Source organism: Narcine bancroftii, chromosome 8 (assembly GCF_036971445.1).
Source record: "Narcine bancroftii isolate sNarBan1 chromosome 8, sNarBan1.hap1, whole genome shotgun sequence".
NCBI lineage: Eukaryota > Metazoa > Chordata > Chondrichthyes > Torpediniformes > Narcinidae > Narcine > Narcine bancroftii.
In genome coordinates, this window is record NC_091476.1 from 11,813,737 (window position 1) to 11,831,807 (window position 18,071).

Sequence of the window (18,071 nt, forward strand, 5' to 3'; positions counted from 1 at the left end):
ACCAACTAGACCCCAGACCAACTAGACCCCAGACCAACTAGACCCCAGACCAACTAGACCCCAGACCAACTAGACCCCAGACCAACTAGACCCCAGACCAACTCGACCCCAGACCAACTAGACCCCAGACCAACAATGCTCATTTCCAGATGAGTTATCAAAACTCTCTCAGTTCAAAAGTTACTTATGATGCAGGGAAGTAAAATGCTTGTTTGTTTTTTTTCGGTGACAATGGCTACAGGAAGTGGAATGTGGGGAAGTGGTCTCTCTTTATGCTGAGAGTGGAAATACAACTTTCTTCTATATTTCTCACCATAAAATTCTGTAAAATAAATCTTTATTATCCCTGAGATGTAATGTGCCAAGTAAATGATTACAAGCTTCAAAAGGAGAAGTATAGATTAGCAAGGCTATTTAACACATCCAATTCATCATTCCAAGGAAAATTACTCTCTCCATTTTACAGCATTTGTTGCTTCAATTATTTTCCATTACTCTATTCTTCCTGAGAATGTAGCTGTCTAAAATCTCCAGAAGATATTATTTTCATTATTTAGCTCCCTTAAAAATCTAGAATATGTACACAAAATTCTCTTGCTTATTTTCTTTCACGGCAAATATAACATTTTTAGAGCAATTAAACTCTGAAATTATGGATTATAGTCATGGAATAGACCCTTCAGCCCACCAAGATTACTCTGATCATTCACCATTTATAATCATCCCTCGCAGTGTCCAAAGGAGATAAAGATATATTGCCATGTTTTGGGCCTGAGCCCTTTCTCAGGGGAAAAACAAAGAATAAACAAAGAACAGAAAATATTAGAATAGAAATGGTGCTGGCTGGGGGAAGAGTCCAGACCAACAACAGGTGTTAATTGGATATGAAAAGTGGAGAGGTGAGAATTGATTTTGCCTGTTGGAAGGGAGACAGAGGGAAAAGGCAGAGAGTCAGAGCAGGGGGAAGGAGTGGGGGGACAACCAAAGATGTTGATGTTAATGCCATCATGTTGGAGGGTGCCCAGAAGAAAGATGAGGCATTGTTCCTCTTTTTTATGGCAGTGCATGAGACCATGGACAGACATGTCAACAAGGGAATGGAATGGGGAATTGAAATGGGTGGCCACTGGCTATTGCGGCAGACAGAGCCGAGGTGCAAAACAAAGAGCTATCCCAGTCTGTGCCCAGTGTCTCAAATGTAGAGGAGACCACAACGGGGGCACTGGATGTAGTAGATGACCCCTACAGATTCACAAGTGATATGTTGATTCACTTATAAGGGCTGTTTGGGGCCATGAATGGTGGTGGGGGAGGAGGTCTGGGTACAAATGGACCATCTACTGTGGTCACATGGGTAAGAATCAAAGGAATGATTGATGGGGAGGGTGGAGTAGTCAAGGGAGTCAAGGAGGGTGCGGACCCTGCGGAAGGTAGAGAGGTGGGGGAAATGGCAAAGGAAGATGCTGGTGGGGTGGTAGGTGAGGATGAGGAATCCTATGCTTGTTGAGTGCAGGGGAAGAGGGAGCTAGGGCAGATGTGTAGTGAATGGAGGGTATGCAGGTGAAGGCTGAGTTGATGGTGCTAGAGGGAAAGCCACATAGTTTGAAGAAGGAGGACATCTCTGATGATCTGCCATTTAAGTCCTCATCCTGGGTGCAGATGCAATGGAAATAGAGGAATTGAGAGAATGGAATGGAATCCTTACAGGGGGCAGGGTGGGAAGAGGTGTAGTCGAGTTGATGGGTTTGTAGAAGATGTCTGTCAAGAGTTTTCTGCTGAGATGGAGAAAGAAAGATTGAGGAAAAGGAGAATGTTGCTACAGATGGCCCAAGTAAACTTGACGTCGGGGTGAAAGTTGGCAGAAAAATGGATAAAGTTGACAAGCTCATCATGGGTGCCTGTGGCAACACCAAGGTAAACATTGATGTATCAGAGGTAGAGTTGAAAGCCCTTGCTTGTGTAAGCTTGTAGTAGGATTGCTCCAAAGAGCCAACAAAAATGCAAGCACCTCTGGGGAACACGTCGGTACCCATGGCTACCACCTACATCTGGGACACTTCACACATCCTCCATCATTTCATAAACTTCCTGTTCTCTGCTCTCGATCGTCTCATGTTTACCATGGACATCCAATATGCATCCATCCCTCATAATGAAGGCCTTCATTTCTTTCTGGTCAATAAAGCCGACCAGTCTCCCTCCAGCACCACTCTCCTCCAGCTGGCAGAATTTGTCCTCACCCTTGATAATTTCTCCTTCGACTAGAGGGATAGCCATGAGTACCCACATGGGCCCCAGCTGAGCCTGCTTTTTCACTCCACAGAAGCTAATACCGATTCCTCTGCTCTTCATTTCTGTTCATTGTCCATTTCCTTGGATGGCTTCCTCCCAGTAACTCCAACCACCTCATCATCTCCATTCCAATCCCTCCACCACCCACCCATTCGACAAATCCCTCGTCTGATCCCGCAATTTGTAAAATGGATGGAATCTTCAGAAGTTGTTTAGTGAAACAAGCAAAACTAAAATAATGGCCATGTATTGTACCCAGCAAGCTGGAACTATGCAATTTCTCTTCTGTTCTTTCTTTTACTCATTCCAACTTCAACGTAGACCTTTTACTCTTCTTTGACTTACTTCATGAAAATTGATTACTTTTAAGCTGCTAAGATTATAAATAGTCATGAGTGATCAACGAATAATAGAGTTGGTACTTACAATTAACCTATAGATGACCTTTCAGGTAATTTCTGACTGAATTTATTACTGATATGCTTCCTCTCATTTTCAACTACAGATTCAACAAATCACTGTGACAAGAATTTCTACCTTGATGATCAAATATTATATTAGTTTTAACCTTGCCTATGCTATCTTTGCAATAAATCTTTACTGACATTAAAGTACTGGTGAAGACAGAATGAACGTGATTCACGCCAAACCATTGCAACCATGAACAAATGTTTCTTTTTCATTAAAATTTAATGTGGAATGCCATAAACAGGCTGCTGTGCCTGAGGTGTCTAGACCACTGTGCACTTGAGGCATTTATGCCTTGCAAATATGGTTTTGAACATGAAATGGCCTTGATGTCCTTTTTTTAAAAAAAGGAAACGGGTGCTTTTCCAGCAAAATGAATACCTCTTAAAAACAGTGCAGTTGATAGATTTGTTATTTGTACGCTTGCCTCCACTCTTGTATTCAAATCTGTTTGTTATAAGACATCCTGTGTTGGTTGATTTCAAAGTTCAGGCCTTCAATCCTTGCTCACGGGTATCAAAGTCAACTCGTAGAACATGCTTTGAATTCTTCCCCATTTTCTGTTACCGTGGAAACAGTAAAAGATTGAATTCTGTATCTCCTTAGATTACATATCTCAATTGCATTTACAGATGACCTCATCATTTTGTAATTAATGGCAACGTCATTATTTCCTTTTCGTCTGAAAACCATCCATGAGAGTTCATATTTTGTCTTTTTTTAAAAATATAGGTTGTTAACATACATATCATTTTATGATAAGTGAATTCCCACAGATGTTGGCAGAGGAAGTCTTGTCTGAGTGAATAGTGCCGCAGAACAAGTGTGATGGATGGATTTAATTCAATATTCCTAGATTGTTTTTGATGTTGCTGTGAAACCAGTGCAAAACTGGCCCAGAATTAAATTATCATTGCATCTGTTCTTTATCGTCACTTCTGTAGCCATCAACCATTGAGGCCACCAGGGTCAACTTACCACAAGTACAAAAATTTATTAAATTGCCAGAAGTCTTTGCAGGTTTTTAAAAATATTCGGAATATCCTTGCCTATGTTCTTTGCTATATTTTTCTTTTGTTTTGACAGTAGCGGTTAGTGCAATGCTGTTACAGCGACATCGATTAGGGTTCGAATCCAATGCAGTCTGAAAGGAGTTTTTACGTTCTCCCTGTGTCCTCGTGTATTTCCTCCAGATGCTCTGGTTTGCTTCCGCCTTTCAAAACGTATGAGAGTTGGAGGTTATTTGACTCATAGGCCAGAAGGGCTTGTTACTGTGCTGTGTGTCTGTATGCATCTCAATTTAAATTTAGAGATAGATACAGATATTTTAAAAATTAAATTTAATTTGAAATTTTATCTTTTGTAAGAATAAATAGCAATTATCTTATTAAAATCTTTAAATGTAAATAAAGTGGTTTATGGTAAAAGTTAGTGTGTAAAATTGATGTCTTGTAAAAAATTCAATGAACAGCATTAATGTGAGTTAAAATAGCCAAACATTTGTAGTTATATGGTGTGAAACATTTGTTAGACTATTACAAATCTAGATTCATTATAGCACTGCTGTGAGGTGGAAACCCATTGGCTTGACAAGTGATTGAAGCAACTACTTGGATCCCTCCTCTCTCTGCTGAAGTGAGCAGCCAATGTGCTCTGAGTTTCAAACCTAAGATCGTATTGCCATTGACAACCTGCTCTGCTTGGGGAGACTTAATGTACTCTTTTTTTTCCTTTTAGGTGTGACGAAGCACTTGAAGCAGGAAATGGGGGATTGCGGAGTGTGGCTCTTACCATAAGGCAGGGAGCAGAAATAGGCTATTTACCCCATGAGCCTGCCCACCATTTAATCGTGAGCTGATCTATTTTACCACTCAGCCCCACTCCCTGGACCTCTCCCCATAATGCTTGATTCCTTGTCTAATCGAGAATCTATCAATCTTAAATACACTCAATGACCTGGCCTCCACCACCACCCATGGCAACAAATCGCACACATTTACCACCTTCTGGTTAAAGAAATTCCTCCACATCACCATTCTATGCAAACAATCCTGAAGTAGTTCCCTCTTATCATATACTCTCTCACTGTGGGAAACAACCTTTCAACATCTACCCTGTCTGATCCTTTCAACATTCAAAATTTTCAATGAGATCCTACCTCATTCTCCTAAATTTCAACTAGTAAGAGATGTCAAACGATCCTCATATGATAACCGTTTCATTCTTGGAATCATCCTTGTTAATCTCCTCTGAACACTCTCCAACATGAATACATCATTATTTAAATGAAGATCGCCCTTATAGAGCCTAAACATCACATCCCTGTTTTCATATCATATTCCTCTTGAAATTAATGCAGGCATTGTGGTGAATGTCTGCCGAGCTGCCTGTCTCCCCTCTGGCGAGCCTTGCTGTACTAACATTGGCTGTGCATTATCTCTACTGCTAAGGACACTCCCCTTGGATATAACTGTATATGCATCTATTGTCTTTCATTATTGTACCATGAGTTTCTGCTAATAAAAGCCATGATTATTGTTTGACCACATCGTCTTTGTCTACTTCATCAACTGGCACTTCAATTTTATTAGCAGAAATGGATGCAGCCCTCAAGCCAGAGCGGCTGATAATCAACCAGTCTGCCCCGAGGGCTAGAGAAATTTTCAACCACTGGGTTGCTTGTTTCATTTACTGCATGGCTCGAAACAATGTGGTCGATGAGGCAATACAGTGGGGCCATCTGAACTCTCTGCTGGGTGAGATCCCTTTCACCATTACGCAAGGAGCTACCACTCTGGCTATAGCCCGGGAACGTCTGTCTGCTTACTATGCAGTGCCATGGAATGTGGTGTTTGCTCGACACCAGTTGCTGTCTATACACCAGAAACCCGGGGAAAGTGATGCTGCCTATGCACTGGCTCTCGACTCACTGGCAAATGGATGTGATGTCAGGGCAGTCAATGTGCAACAACACCACAATGCCTTGAAGCTGGATGCTTTAGTCAACGGGATTGACTCCAGTTACATCCGACAGAGGCTGCTGGAGACAGAGCCCTTAACCTACGACCGGGCAGTCACTCTAGCCAAAACACTGAGAAGTGACATGCAATCCAGTGAAATGCTAGAAACCAAAAAGTAAATATCCAGGAGTGCTGCAACCCCAAAGGAAAGTAAAAGGCAAACTCCTGAAAAATACTACTTCTATGATAAGAGCTGGCACCCCAGACAGAAGTGCCTGGCTCGATTTGCTACCTGCAGCTATTGTGGGAAACTCGGCCACTTTGCTTAAGCGTGTAAGGTGAAAAGTACTCCCACTGATAAGAAGAAGAGAAACACCAAGAAAATGCATCTTGGAGCTGCAGGAATGGAAGACAACTGTGAAAAGGGGGAATCTTCAGATGAGCAGGCTGAATCGACTTCAAGTGACGGTGAGGTAAGATCCCCTGTGATAGCTCAATTGACTCCAAAGCTTGGGGGATGTTATGGACTGGAACGGTCGACTATGAAAGGGGAGTGTCCTTAACAGTGGAGATAATGCACAGCCAATGTTAGTACAGCAAGGCTCGCCAGAGGGAGGAGACAGGCAGCTTGGCAGACATTCACCACAGTGTCCCCTTGGCAGAAGAAGGGTTAGTGGGGGGTTATACCAGTTTAAAAGGGTACCTTTTGGAGTCACTAATGGATAATGTCACTATCTGTGGGGAAAACACAGGCTGAGCACGACAACAACTTAAAGAAATTTTTAGCAACAGCTAAAGAACTCAATCTTATATTTAACGAGGGAAAATGTGTGTTCAACACGACAGAGCTACCCATTCTGGGCTACATTGTCCGCAAGGATGAAATCTGCCCCGACCCGGAAAGAATGGCCCCACTTAAGAAGTTACCACCCCCAAACTCAGCAAAAGGCCTTAAAAGGTGTGTGGGATTCTTTTCCTACTACTGCAAATGGGTTCGGGACTATGCCACGAAAGCACGCCCTCTGTTTGACACTAAATCTTTTCCTCTCTCTCCAATGGCCTTGAAGGCTTTTGAGAGAATTAAAGCTGATATTGCCAAAGCTGCACTCTCGTCCATTGACGAGGATCTTCCATTCCAAGTGGAAACTGATGCCTCAGATTGTGCCTTGGCAGGAACCCTTAATCAAAAGGCAGACCTGTGGCATACTTCTCACGCACGTTATGTGGACCTAAACTTAAACATCCTGCCATTGAAAAAGAAGCCCAAGCTATTATAGAAGCTGTTTGCTATTGAAGACACTATCTAGCTGGCAGAAAATTTACTCTTGTCACTGATCAGAAATATGTACCCTACTACCCCTAGTAAGCTTTCAGATGGCCATGCTGAGGCTCCACTGCCTCACTTTGGCGATTCTGGAGCGGGTCCAGAAGCCAGTCCTTCCCATACTACAGACCCAAGACCTGTACCAGTTCCCAAGGTTGCAAAGGAGCCACCTGTTTTGAGACGAAGCACCAGAATTCGTAAACAGCCTGATAGGCTGACATATTCATAAAACATCTCATTATATTTTGATTGTTTGCTAGATACTGGCGTATTTTGGCTGTTAGAGTATCTCAAGGCCAAACATGGTATCCATGTATCGTTTGCTTCAGTCTTTCCTAGCAGCTGACCTTTTGATTTTAACCCTTCTTCTGCCGGGGGGAGACTGTGGTGAATGTCTGCCAAGCTGCCTATCTCCTCCCTCTGGCGAGCCTTGCTGTACTAACATTGGCTGTGCATTATCTCTACTGTTAAGGACACTCCCCTTGGATATAACTGTATATGCATCTATTGTCTTTCATTATTGTACCATGAGTTTTTGCTAATAAAAGCCATGATTATTGTTTGACCACATCATCTTTGTCTATTTCATCAATTGGCACTTCAGACATTGCATTTGTCTTTTTCACCACTGACTCAACCTGCAAGTTTATGTTAGGCTATCCTGCACGAGGACTTCCAGGTCCCTTGGCATCTGGATATTTTTTACTACCATAGTGGACGACCGTCCACTTTCAGATGTTGTATTTCATTTGCCACTTCTCTGTCCATTCTCTTAATCTGTCTAAATCCTTCTGTAGCCTCCCTGTTTCTTCAACACCACCTGCTCCTCCATCCACCTTCATATCATTTGCAAATTTGGACACAAATTCATTCATTCGATAAACTAAATCATTCATATACAACAGAAAAAGAAACAGCTCCTGTGGAAAACCACTAGCTACTGACACCCAACCAGAATATGATCCCTATATTCTGACTCTCTCCTTTGTGCCAATTACCCAAAGCTCTACCCACGCCAGTAGGTTTCCAGTTATATTATGTGAAGTAGCCTCATGTGCAGCAACTTATCATGGGCTTTCTGAAAATCCAAATACACTACATCTACTACATCTCTTTTATCTAGCCCAGTGGTTCTCAATCTTCTTTCCCATTCACATACCACCTTAAATAATCTCTTACTAACCACAGAGCACCTATGGCATCTTACAGGATGACGCAGAAGGACCAAACTTAGTTCTTTGATCATAGCCCTTGCAACATTATTTATTCAGTAATGTACTCGATTATTGTCATGTAATAATACTTAAAATTTGTCCATGTTTGCTTGCCAAAAAGGCACAACTAGTTGAGTGCCCCCAACAGTAAGAAAAAGAAAGTCCCCTCTGGGCATTTGTCTCCAGCCCTCCCACAGTGCAGTATGAAAGTCTAGAAGTTTAATCCAGTAATGATAAACAACAAAACAACAATATAATTCCAAATCAGAATGGTGTGCAATGTGGAGGGGAACTTCCTGGAGAGATTTCCATGTATCTGCTTCATGTGGCCCTTGACGGTGGTAAGTATCACAGATTTGCAATACATTTGGTGGAAAATAGCCATGAAATACCAGTGGCAGATTTAGGACCAGTTAGATGGTATGTTTTTTCCTTGATGACATCAAAGCTTGAATATTTTTGGAGCTGAATTTATCAAAGTAAATAAGAAACATTCCAAAATACTCCCGAACTTAGTCTATTAAATGGTGATTGATCTCTCTGGAATAGAGGCAGAGAAAGAGGTGGTTGGCAGACAAGTAGAGGCAGCTGGTAGGGAGTTAGTGTGGAAGGACAGGCAGAGAGAGCAAAAATGCAGCCATGGGAACGAATTGCATGGTGACAAGGACACAGAGTTTAAAATGTCGCAAATACAGAAATACAGTACATGTTAAAGGATTTGTATTTAAATGCATACAGCATAAGAAATAAAGTGGATGGACTCATAGTTCAGCTAAAGGTTGGCAGATATGATGTCATGGCTAAAGGATGGATGTCATTGGGAGCTGAATGTCCAAGGATACACTGTGATTCAGAAGGAAAGGCAGGTAAACAGAGGTGCTGGCATCTGGCATCGCTCTGTTGGTAAGGACTAGCACTAACTGATTAGAAAGAGGTGACATATATTAGCAGATGCAGAATCATTGTAAGGATGAGTTAAGAAGTGGCAAGAGTGAAAAAAATACTTGACAGTAATAAAGAGACCTCCAAACAGGAGCTGGGATGTGGACAATAAATTACAACAGCAGATAGAAAAGGCATGTCAGAAGGGCATGGGGGATTTTAACATCCAAGTAGATTGGGAAAACCAGGTTAAGACTGGATCTCAAGAGAGAGAATTTGTAGAATATGAGATGGCTTTTTAGGGTAGCTTGTTGATGGGCCAACAAGGGGAATGGCTCTACTGGATTGGGTGTGGTGTAATTCACCAGAGGTGATTAGAGAGTTTAGAGTAAAGGAACCATTAGAGGTCAGTGATCGAATTATAATTGAATTCAATTTGAGATTTAACAAGGAGAAACTAAAATCAGATCTGTTAGTATTTCAGTGGAGTAAAGGGAATTGCAGTGGTATGAGAGAGGAATTGGCTACAGTAGATTGGAAGGGGGCATTAGTAGGGAAGACGGCAGAGCAGCAATGGATGGAGTTTCTGCAAGAAATGAGAAAGGTGAAGGATAAATACAGACCCAAAAGAGCAAATATTCAAGTGGCAAAAATATTACAACTGTGGCTGACAAGGGAAGCCAAAGTCAATGGAAAAGCAAAAGAGAGGGTATACAAGGAAGGAAAAATTAGTGGGAAGATCGAAAATTGGGAAGTTTTTAAAAACTTGCAGAATGCAATTTAAAAACTCACAAGTAAGTAAAAGATGAAGAATAAAATTAGGCGAGCAAATTATATCAAAGAGGATACAAAAAGTTTATTAAAGTAGAGTGCAACTCCGATTATCCAAAACGGTCAGGACCGGGCATGTCATCCTATAAAAAAACTAATAAGCATCTAACTGCAGATCAATGGGCTGAATAAAGACTTTTGTACTTTGGACTCGACTCAAGGCTGTGAAGCTCTTGGTTAAAAATTCCATATTGGATTATTATGTTTGATTTTTTTTTAATATGTCAGTTTTGCAAATGTCCTTGGAAAATAATGTCTCCAACTTTATATCACAAAAGTATTAGTTCTTTCAAGGAGCACAGTAAAAGAAGAGCTGGAAGTAGAGAGATGGACCAGATTGGAGAAGAAGGTTTTGAGATTAAAGGCACTGCCACAGTAAAAAAAAAGGGCACCAATGATGCAGCAATTAAAACTGGAGGTGTTCAGCACACCAGGCTTGGAGGAGCACACAGAACTCGAAGGTGTGGAGGTTGGAGCTGCTTTCAGAGATGAAGGCAATGGAGGGACTGGAAAACAATGAAGAGAATTATAAAATTGTTATTTTATTCATCACCAAGTAAAAGGTGGTACAGGTCAGCATGGTTGTGTTGTTCTTCTTAGCCAGTGCCTCAGGAATGAGCGCAATATGCTTTCATTTCAATTTTTTGGGGTTCTGAGGTAGCTGATGAGGATAATGTTGGAACCATTGAATCTTCCATATTTGGGGCCGCCTGGTGGAATGGGTGGGTGAATCATTCATGAGGTGGTGTGCTCCTTCTTCCACTTCTTCACGATTTCTATGAACTCCTAATGCACGGACTGAAGGTTTCCGTGTTAATAGAGTGACCACCCCATTTTGAGGATGCCCATTTCTCTATTTTTATAGAGTAGGAAGTAAGACCAAGTAAAAGCAGAAACCGTCATTGATTTTAACCACAATTCACCTGCCTTTGTACTGAAGTTTTATAATGATGTTATCCCTTAATACTCCAGCCACCACTGCAGTATGGTTGTCTAGGATTTGTGCAGCCTGTTGTCATTGACTGTGAAGAATCACAAGTGGAGCATGATATCTGGGCTGAGAAAGCTGCGGGGGTCCAATGCCTAAGGAAAATATCACTGCATTAGTTAGCATCTCCAGAAGAGAAAAGAGAAGAAGAAAAAAAAAACTCACAGCAGTAAATATCATGCATGTGGTTGAGCAGAAAAATATAATGATTTCTAGTCCTGTATTTAGTATCTTATGTGACTTTAAAGATCACAGCCTCAGAAAATCTAAGCCCTGTATCCAACTGAGAACCACAACAGATCTCTATATAAATGTACATCAAAGTCTTCACCAAGCCTGCCAGCACACATGTTTAATCTAGGTTGATTTATCAAATTTCCATCAGCTTTTAGATAAAGGGAATAATGTCCATCTTTAATTACACGGAGCATTTCTGTCTTTGTTAAAATAATAATCTCACACAGACTTCTCAAATATTCCAGAATTCAAGACAATGGTTGACACACAGGAAACCTGAATTTTACATAGCGCTTCATAATTATTGATTAATGTCACGGAGAAGGTATTTGTTTTATTGAATGAAAGGATATACTTGTATAAAATGTCGAAGTCTCCATGCATCATCTGAAGCAGATTTTTGAACAGTTCAGATAATATCGGCAAATCCAGATTACAGATATGATGACTAGTTATCATGGATAAGGTATTGAGCAAACCTCTTTGGCTGGGAAGGTTAAGCAGTTAGGGTACTTATGAAGCTATCAAACACAAGGTCTTTCACACAAATATGCTATAACTTGTACTGATTGATATGTCTTTCTTTCTTCTTTGGCTTGGCTTCGCGGACAAAGATTTATGGAGGGGTAAATGTCCACGTCAGTTGCAGGCTCGTTTGTGGCTGACAAGTCCGATGCGGAATAGGCAGACACGGTTGCAGCGGTTGCAAGTACAGAATTTAACAATGGAGCAAAACTTCAGCAAAATATTCAGATTTTAGCAAACTTCAAAGAGACAGCTCATCCCCTCCTTTTCTGAGAAATTAAGGATGGGTTTGCCAGCAGGATTTGCATCAAATGAACCACGATAAAAGAATAATTTATGGATGCAAAAGTTCAAATTTGATATTACTTTGACCCTAGAGAAACAAAACAGTATAAACAAGGTGAATGGTGAAGCAAATATCCTGGTTAACATCTTCAGAACTTTCTCGAAAGCTTGCTAATCCTTTCTGTAACACTGCAACCAGAAATCCACACAACACTCCAAATGTGACCTAACCTAAGTTTTACACAGCAGCAATACAACTTCCCAGTTCTTATAATCACTACTCCAACCAATGAAGGCATGCACACGTTATGTTTTTATTAACATCCTATCTTCTATGCAGATGCATCTTTGCAGATGATGCCGCTTTAGTTGCCCATTCAGAGCCAGCTCTTCAGCGCTTGACGTCCTGCTTTGCGGAAACTGCCAAAATGTTTGGCCTGGAAGTCAGCCTGAAGAAAACTGAGGTCCTCCATCAGCCAGCTCCCCACCATGACTACCAGCCCCCCCACATCTCCATCGGGCACACAAAACTCAAAACGGTCAACCAGTTTACCTATCTCGGCTGCACCATTTCATCAGATGCAAGGATCGACAATGAGATAGACAACAGACTCGCCAAGGCAAATAGCGCCTTTGGAAGACTACACAAAAGAGTCTGGAAAAACAACCAACTGAAAAACCTCACAAAGATAAGCGTATACAGAGCCGTTGTCATACCCACACTCCTGTTCGGCTCCGAATCATGGGTCCTCTACCGGCACCACCTACGGCTCCTAGAACGCTTCCACCAGCGTTGTCTCCGCTCCATCCTCAACATCCATTGGAGCGCTCACACCCCTAACGTCGAGGTACTCGAGATGGCAGAGGTCGACAGCATCGAGTCCACGCTGCTGAAGATCCAGCTGCGCTGGATGGGTCACGTCTCCAGAATGGAGGACCATCGCCTTCCCAAGATCGTATTATATGGTGAGCTCTCCACTGGCCACCGTGACAGAGGTGCACCAAAGAAAAGGTACAAGGACTGCCTAAAGAAATCTCTTGGTGCCTGCCACATTGACCACCGCCAGTGGGCTGATAACGCCTCAAACCGTGCATCTTGGCGCCTCACAGTTTGGCGGGCAGCAGCCTCCTTTGAAGAAGACCGCAGAGCCCACCTCACTGACAAAAGGCAAAGGAGGAAAAACCCAACACCCAACCCCAACCAACCAATTTGCCCTTGCAACCGCTGCAATCGTGTCTGCCTGTCCCGCATCGGACTGGTCAGCCACAAACGAGCCTGCAGCTGACGTGGACTTTTTACCCCCTCCATAAATCTTCGTCCGCGAAGCCAAGCCAAAGTGAAAAGTGATCTTCTATGATGCCCATTTCAAGGAGCTATGAACCCCAATATCTCATTGTATATCAAAGTCTGTAAGGGTCCTGCCATTTACTATATATTTTTCTCTTACATTTGACACATGTCCAGGTTAAACACCACCCATATTTCTAACTGATCTATCCCAGCCAACCTTCTTCATTATCTACAGTTCTTCCAATTTTCAAGTTACTTGCAAACAATAGAACCAGGGGAAATATTAGCTGTCAGCCACAAACGAGCCTGCAGCTGACGTGGACATTTACCCCCTCCATAAATCTTCGTCCGCGAAGCCAAGCCAAAGAAAGAAAGGTTAAAGGTAAAGGATCCATTATTGACACATAACACTACATTTAGAACATAACATACATGATATTCCTTAACTTTGTCTACTGTAAGGAAGTCAAAGAGTCGCTACTTTGTCCAGAGCCCCTCAATGAAATGAGGCCCCAGCGAGGCCCCTGCAGTATTTTATAGGTTATATCTTTATAGGTTATATAGAGCCCACCTCACTGACAAAAGACAAAGGAGGAAAAACCCAACACCCAACCCCAACCCACCAATTTTCCCTTGCAACCGCTGCAACCGTGTCTGCCTGCCCCGCATCGGACTTGTCAGCCACAAACGAGCCTGTAGCTAACGTGGACATTACCCCTCCATAAATCTTCGTCCACGAAGCCAAGCCAAAGAAGATATAGTTTTTATATGTTTCAACAGATTCCATCAAGTCGATGAGCCATGAAAAAGAGAAAAATAGATTTGTGATCCCTATCTGCATCAAAGGATTGAGATTGAAAATAATTCACCAAGCTCTTATCAGTGGCAGACAGTGGCCTCATCCCTTCTTTTAAACCGAAGTGGGAAGGGAAGAAAACTAGTGGGAAATCTGTTGTTCTACTCTTAATTCTCATGCAATCGAATTCTGTTGAAAGGAGAAAATTAATACCCACTCTACAAATTGTTCAAATCTTTTCATGTTCACTGAAACCACCACTGCCAAATTTATAAAACTTCCAGTTGCCTCAAGCTGCAATCTATTCTTACACAATGAAAATGTGAAGAAAGAGGGCAATACATTAAAAGGTCATGCTCTGCCTTTCCGAGTAAAGGTCACGCTCGTATTAACTTGCCTTAGGTTAGATTCATTTCAAATTCAATCACAACATTCAGAGATCCATGTCATGTCATGTGTCATTTTTCAGACACTGATTCTCTGGGTTAAAATTAAATCAATATCAAGTTCAATCACAATTTCCACCAATGTAAACAAATTATATTGTTATTAATATTTATATACTCAGCAATCTTTAGTCAGTATAGTTGTGTCTATGGATGCAAGCAAACCCACAAGCTATCATTTGAATTCAATGATGCAGAAGAATGTTGTCATACGTAAGATAAATCAAGGAGCCTCCCCTTTCCTTTCCTTCATTTGAGTCATACAAAGGAGAGAAAGGAAATTAGTAGTAGGTATTTGGGAGTTCTGTAACTAAAAGTAATTGTTAAAAGATTGGACAATCAGAAATTTGGACGAGTATACAATTGCATTCCAATATTTAGAAATTAAAATTTCAGTATTGTATGGAAATGATTTTTTTCTTGTTCATTTTCAAAAGTGATTCTCAACTCTCTATGGCAAAGCTATTTTCAGTAGTTTTGATGTTAAGGTGTTGGAAGTTTTTTTCCTCTAACAATAATGTTTTGTGTGAAGGTTAAAATAGTATTTATTTTTTGAAACAAATATTCAAGTAAATTAACAATAATAATTACATCGCATCAACATAATTCACTGCAGGATGAATTGCCTCACTGCTTAAAATGAAAATATTAAGATGACAATCTCTAAACCAAACTGCTGTTGTTTATTTGCACAGTGATTTATTTCCACTAATACTTTAATAAATTAATGTAAAGGCTGGATTCACTTTAATTAATTTTGAAGGTTCCAAGTGGATGTTTCCTGCTCAATTTGATGTAGTGTTCTCCAAATCATTCAGGTATGAATAGCTGACACCAATTATAAACTGATTTTATACATTGATAGAAAGCAAGTTTGGCAGAAGCTTGTGGAATGCACAAGTACTTTGCAAAGTACTATCGTCATTGCAGATAAACAACATTTCCATTGAATTTTCATTGTGAAAAAGTCTGAAATATGCAGGTTTGATTGCAAGTACATTGATTTTCTTTTCTGCTTAGACCTATAGTTTGAAAACCAACTCAGACAGCTCTCCTTCCAAATCAGAAGACGGCTTAGAAGGAAAATATCTCGAATATTGCACTCACTATCAAAAATAGGTAGGTTTTTAGAGCTTGATGAGAGCTGGAGCACCCTTCAGAGATACACCACCTGGCTCAGATGAAGCCCAACAACTACAACTTTCACAAATCATCTGTGGTGGTCCACCACTGGCCTACTGCAGGGGCAACCTCTGAACCTGCAGAAGAGCATGGGGACAAGACAACACCTGGCTGGCTGCAATAGGCCGACCTGAATGGACCAAGCCCCACCCGGTCGGATGTCAATCACCCTCCGGGATATAAGCCTGAGCCGGCCCTTCGAAGTCACCCTCACAGCAGCACAATCTCATAGCCAGCTCTGTGGAGTTTTACGTCGAATAAAGCCTGTTGTACAGTCTTTTGGTTTTGTGTGTTTGCTTCTGACCGACATCACACCACATCATCCAATGTCACAAAACTCTTATGTTTGTTTCTGCTTTGATAACCAATCAGAATGTCTCAACAATGGCCTGTCACAAGAATCAACACGATAGACATGCCTAGCATCTCAAGAGCTTTCAAATGGACTGCAGAATGGATATCCAAGTGTGAGGCTTTTCATGAAAGAGAATAAACTATATTTATAATGTTGGTAATAGCACTTTTGCCCAAAATTTAATTGTATTGCACTTGTATACAATGTGTTATATGATTGAGACTTGCAGTGAACATCGAACATAAAGTGGAGAGCTGAACATGGATATCAATATAGTATGAAATTACGGATACATCAGGATACATTTTTTTAATCTAAAATTCAGCATTTAACACCATCATCCTCTCAAAATTGATCAGAAAACTCCAAGGCCTGGGATTCAGTACCACAGTGTGTAATTGGATCCCGGATTTCCTCACCTTCTACATCTCCTCTACAATCTCCATCAGTACACCACAGGGCTGCGCTCTTATCCCCCTGCTCTATTTGCTATACAGTTATGATTGTGTGGCTCAGTGTGACAACAATACCATCGAGAAAATTGCTGATGGTACCACGATAGTGGGTTGTATAAAAAGGGGCAATGAGTCAGAATATAGGAGGGAAATTGAAAACTTGGCTGAATGGTGCACCAACAATAACCTCACACTCAATGTCACCAAAACCAGGGACCAGATTGTGGACCTCAGGAAGGGAAAACAAGAGGTGTACGATCCAGTGATCATTGGGGAATCAGAGGTGGAGAGGGTGAGCAAATTTAAGTTCTCTGGAGTAACAATCTAGGATGATCTTTCCTGGATCTAACACACTGATAGCATCACAAAGAACACACATCAGTGTCTATACTTCCTCATGAGTTTGCGGAGGTTTTGTATGACATTGGAAGTCCTGGCAAATTTCTACAGAGGTGTGGTGGAAAGTGTGCTGACTGGCTAAATCATGGTCTGGAATGGAACACCAATACCCCTGAGCGTCAAGCCCTGTAAAATGTAGTGGACCCAGCCCAGGAAATCACAGGCAAAACCCTCCTCACCATCAAGAATATTTATAGAGAATGCTGCCATTGGAGAGCAGCAGCAATCATCAAGGATGAACACTGTCCAGTACATGCTCTGTTCTTGCTGGTACCATCAGGAAAGAGGTCTAGGTGCTACAATTCTCGTACCACCAGGTTCAGGAACAACTGCTAACCCCCAACCCCCCCACCATCAGAATCTTCAACAACAAACTTAATCATGACTCATTTAAGGACTCTCATTTTTTTTGTACTTTATTGGGTTTTTTTTCCTCTCTGTATTGCACAATCAATTTGTTTGCTTTTTTTTACATGTGTACATTGACTACAATTTTTTTCGCACTACCAATAAATTGTAATTCTGAACCACCCACAAGAAAAATAATCTCAGGGTTGTATGTGATGTCATGTATGTACTCTACTTGAATTAGATGAAGAGGAAGATAAGGGGAAAGGTGATAAGAAGAAAAAGAAGAAAATCAAGTACAAATACATTGAGGGAGAGGAGTTTAATAAAATTAAGTTAATTTCGTTAGAGAATTTTGAAGATGATATAAATAAAGAATATGGAGAATTTTATAAGAGTTTGAACTTTTTTTTCTTTTTTTTCTTTTTTTATATAAGGGGAGGGGAAGGGAATAAAAAGTTTATCTGATTGTTTTTCTAAGGGATGTTTTTGTTCTCTCGATGAATTATAAAGGAAACTTGGTATTAATGGAAATTCTGTATTTATGTATTATTAATTATGATTTTTTGTATAACAGATATGTGGTTGATATATGATTTTAATATTTGAACTTAGTTTTAAAGTGGATTTCATTTGTTAAATACATGTATTATGTTTGATTTAAATATATGTTTAAGGGTATTATTTTAGTATTGATATTTTTTTTGTTGTTAGTAATTTTTTTGTTGTTGTTAAGTTTTATCCTTTTTTTTGTAAGTGGGGTTTTTTCTATTTTATTTACAACATTGTTAAT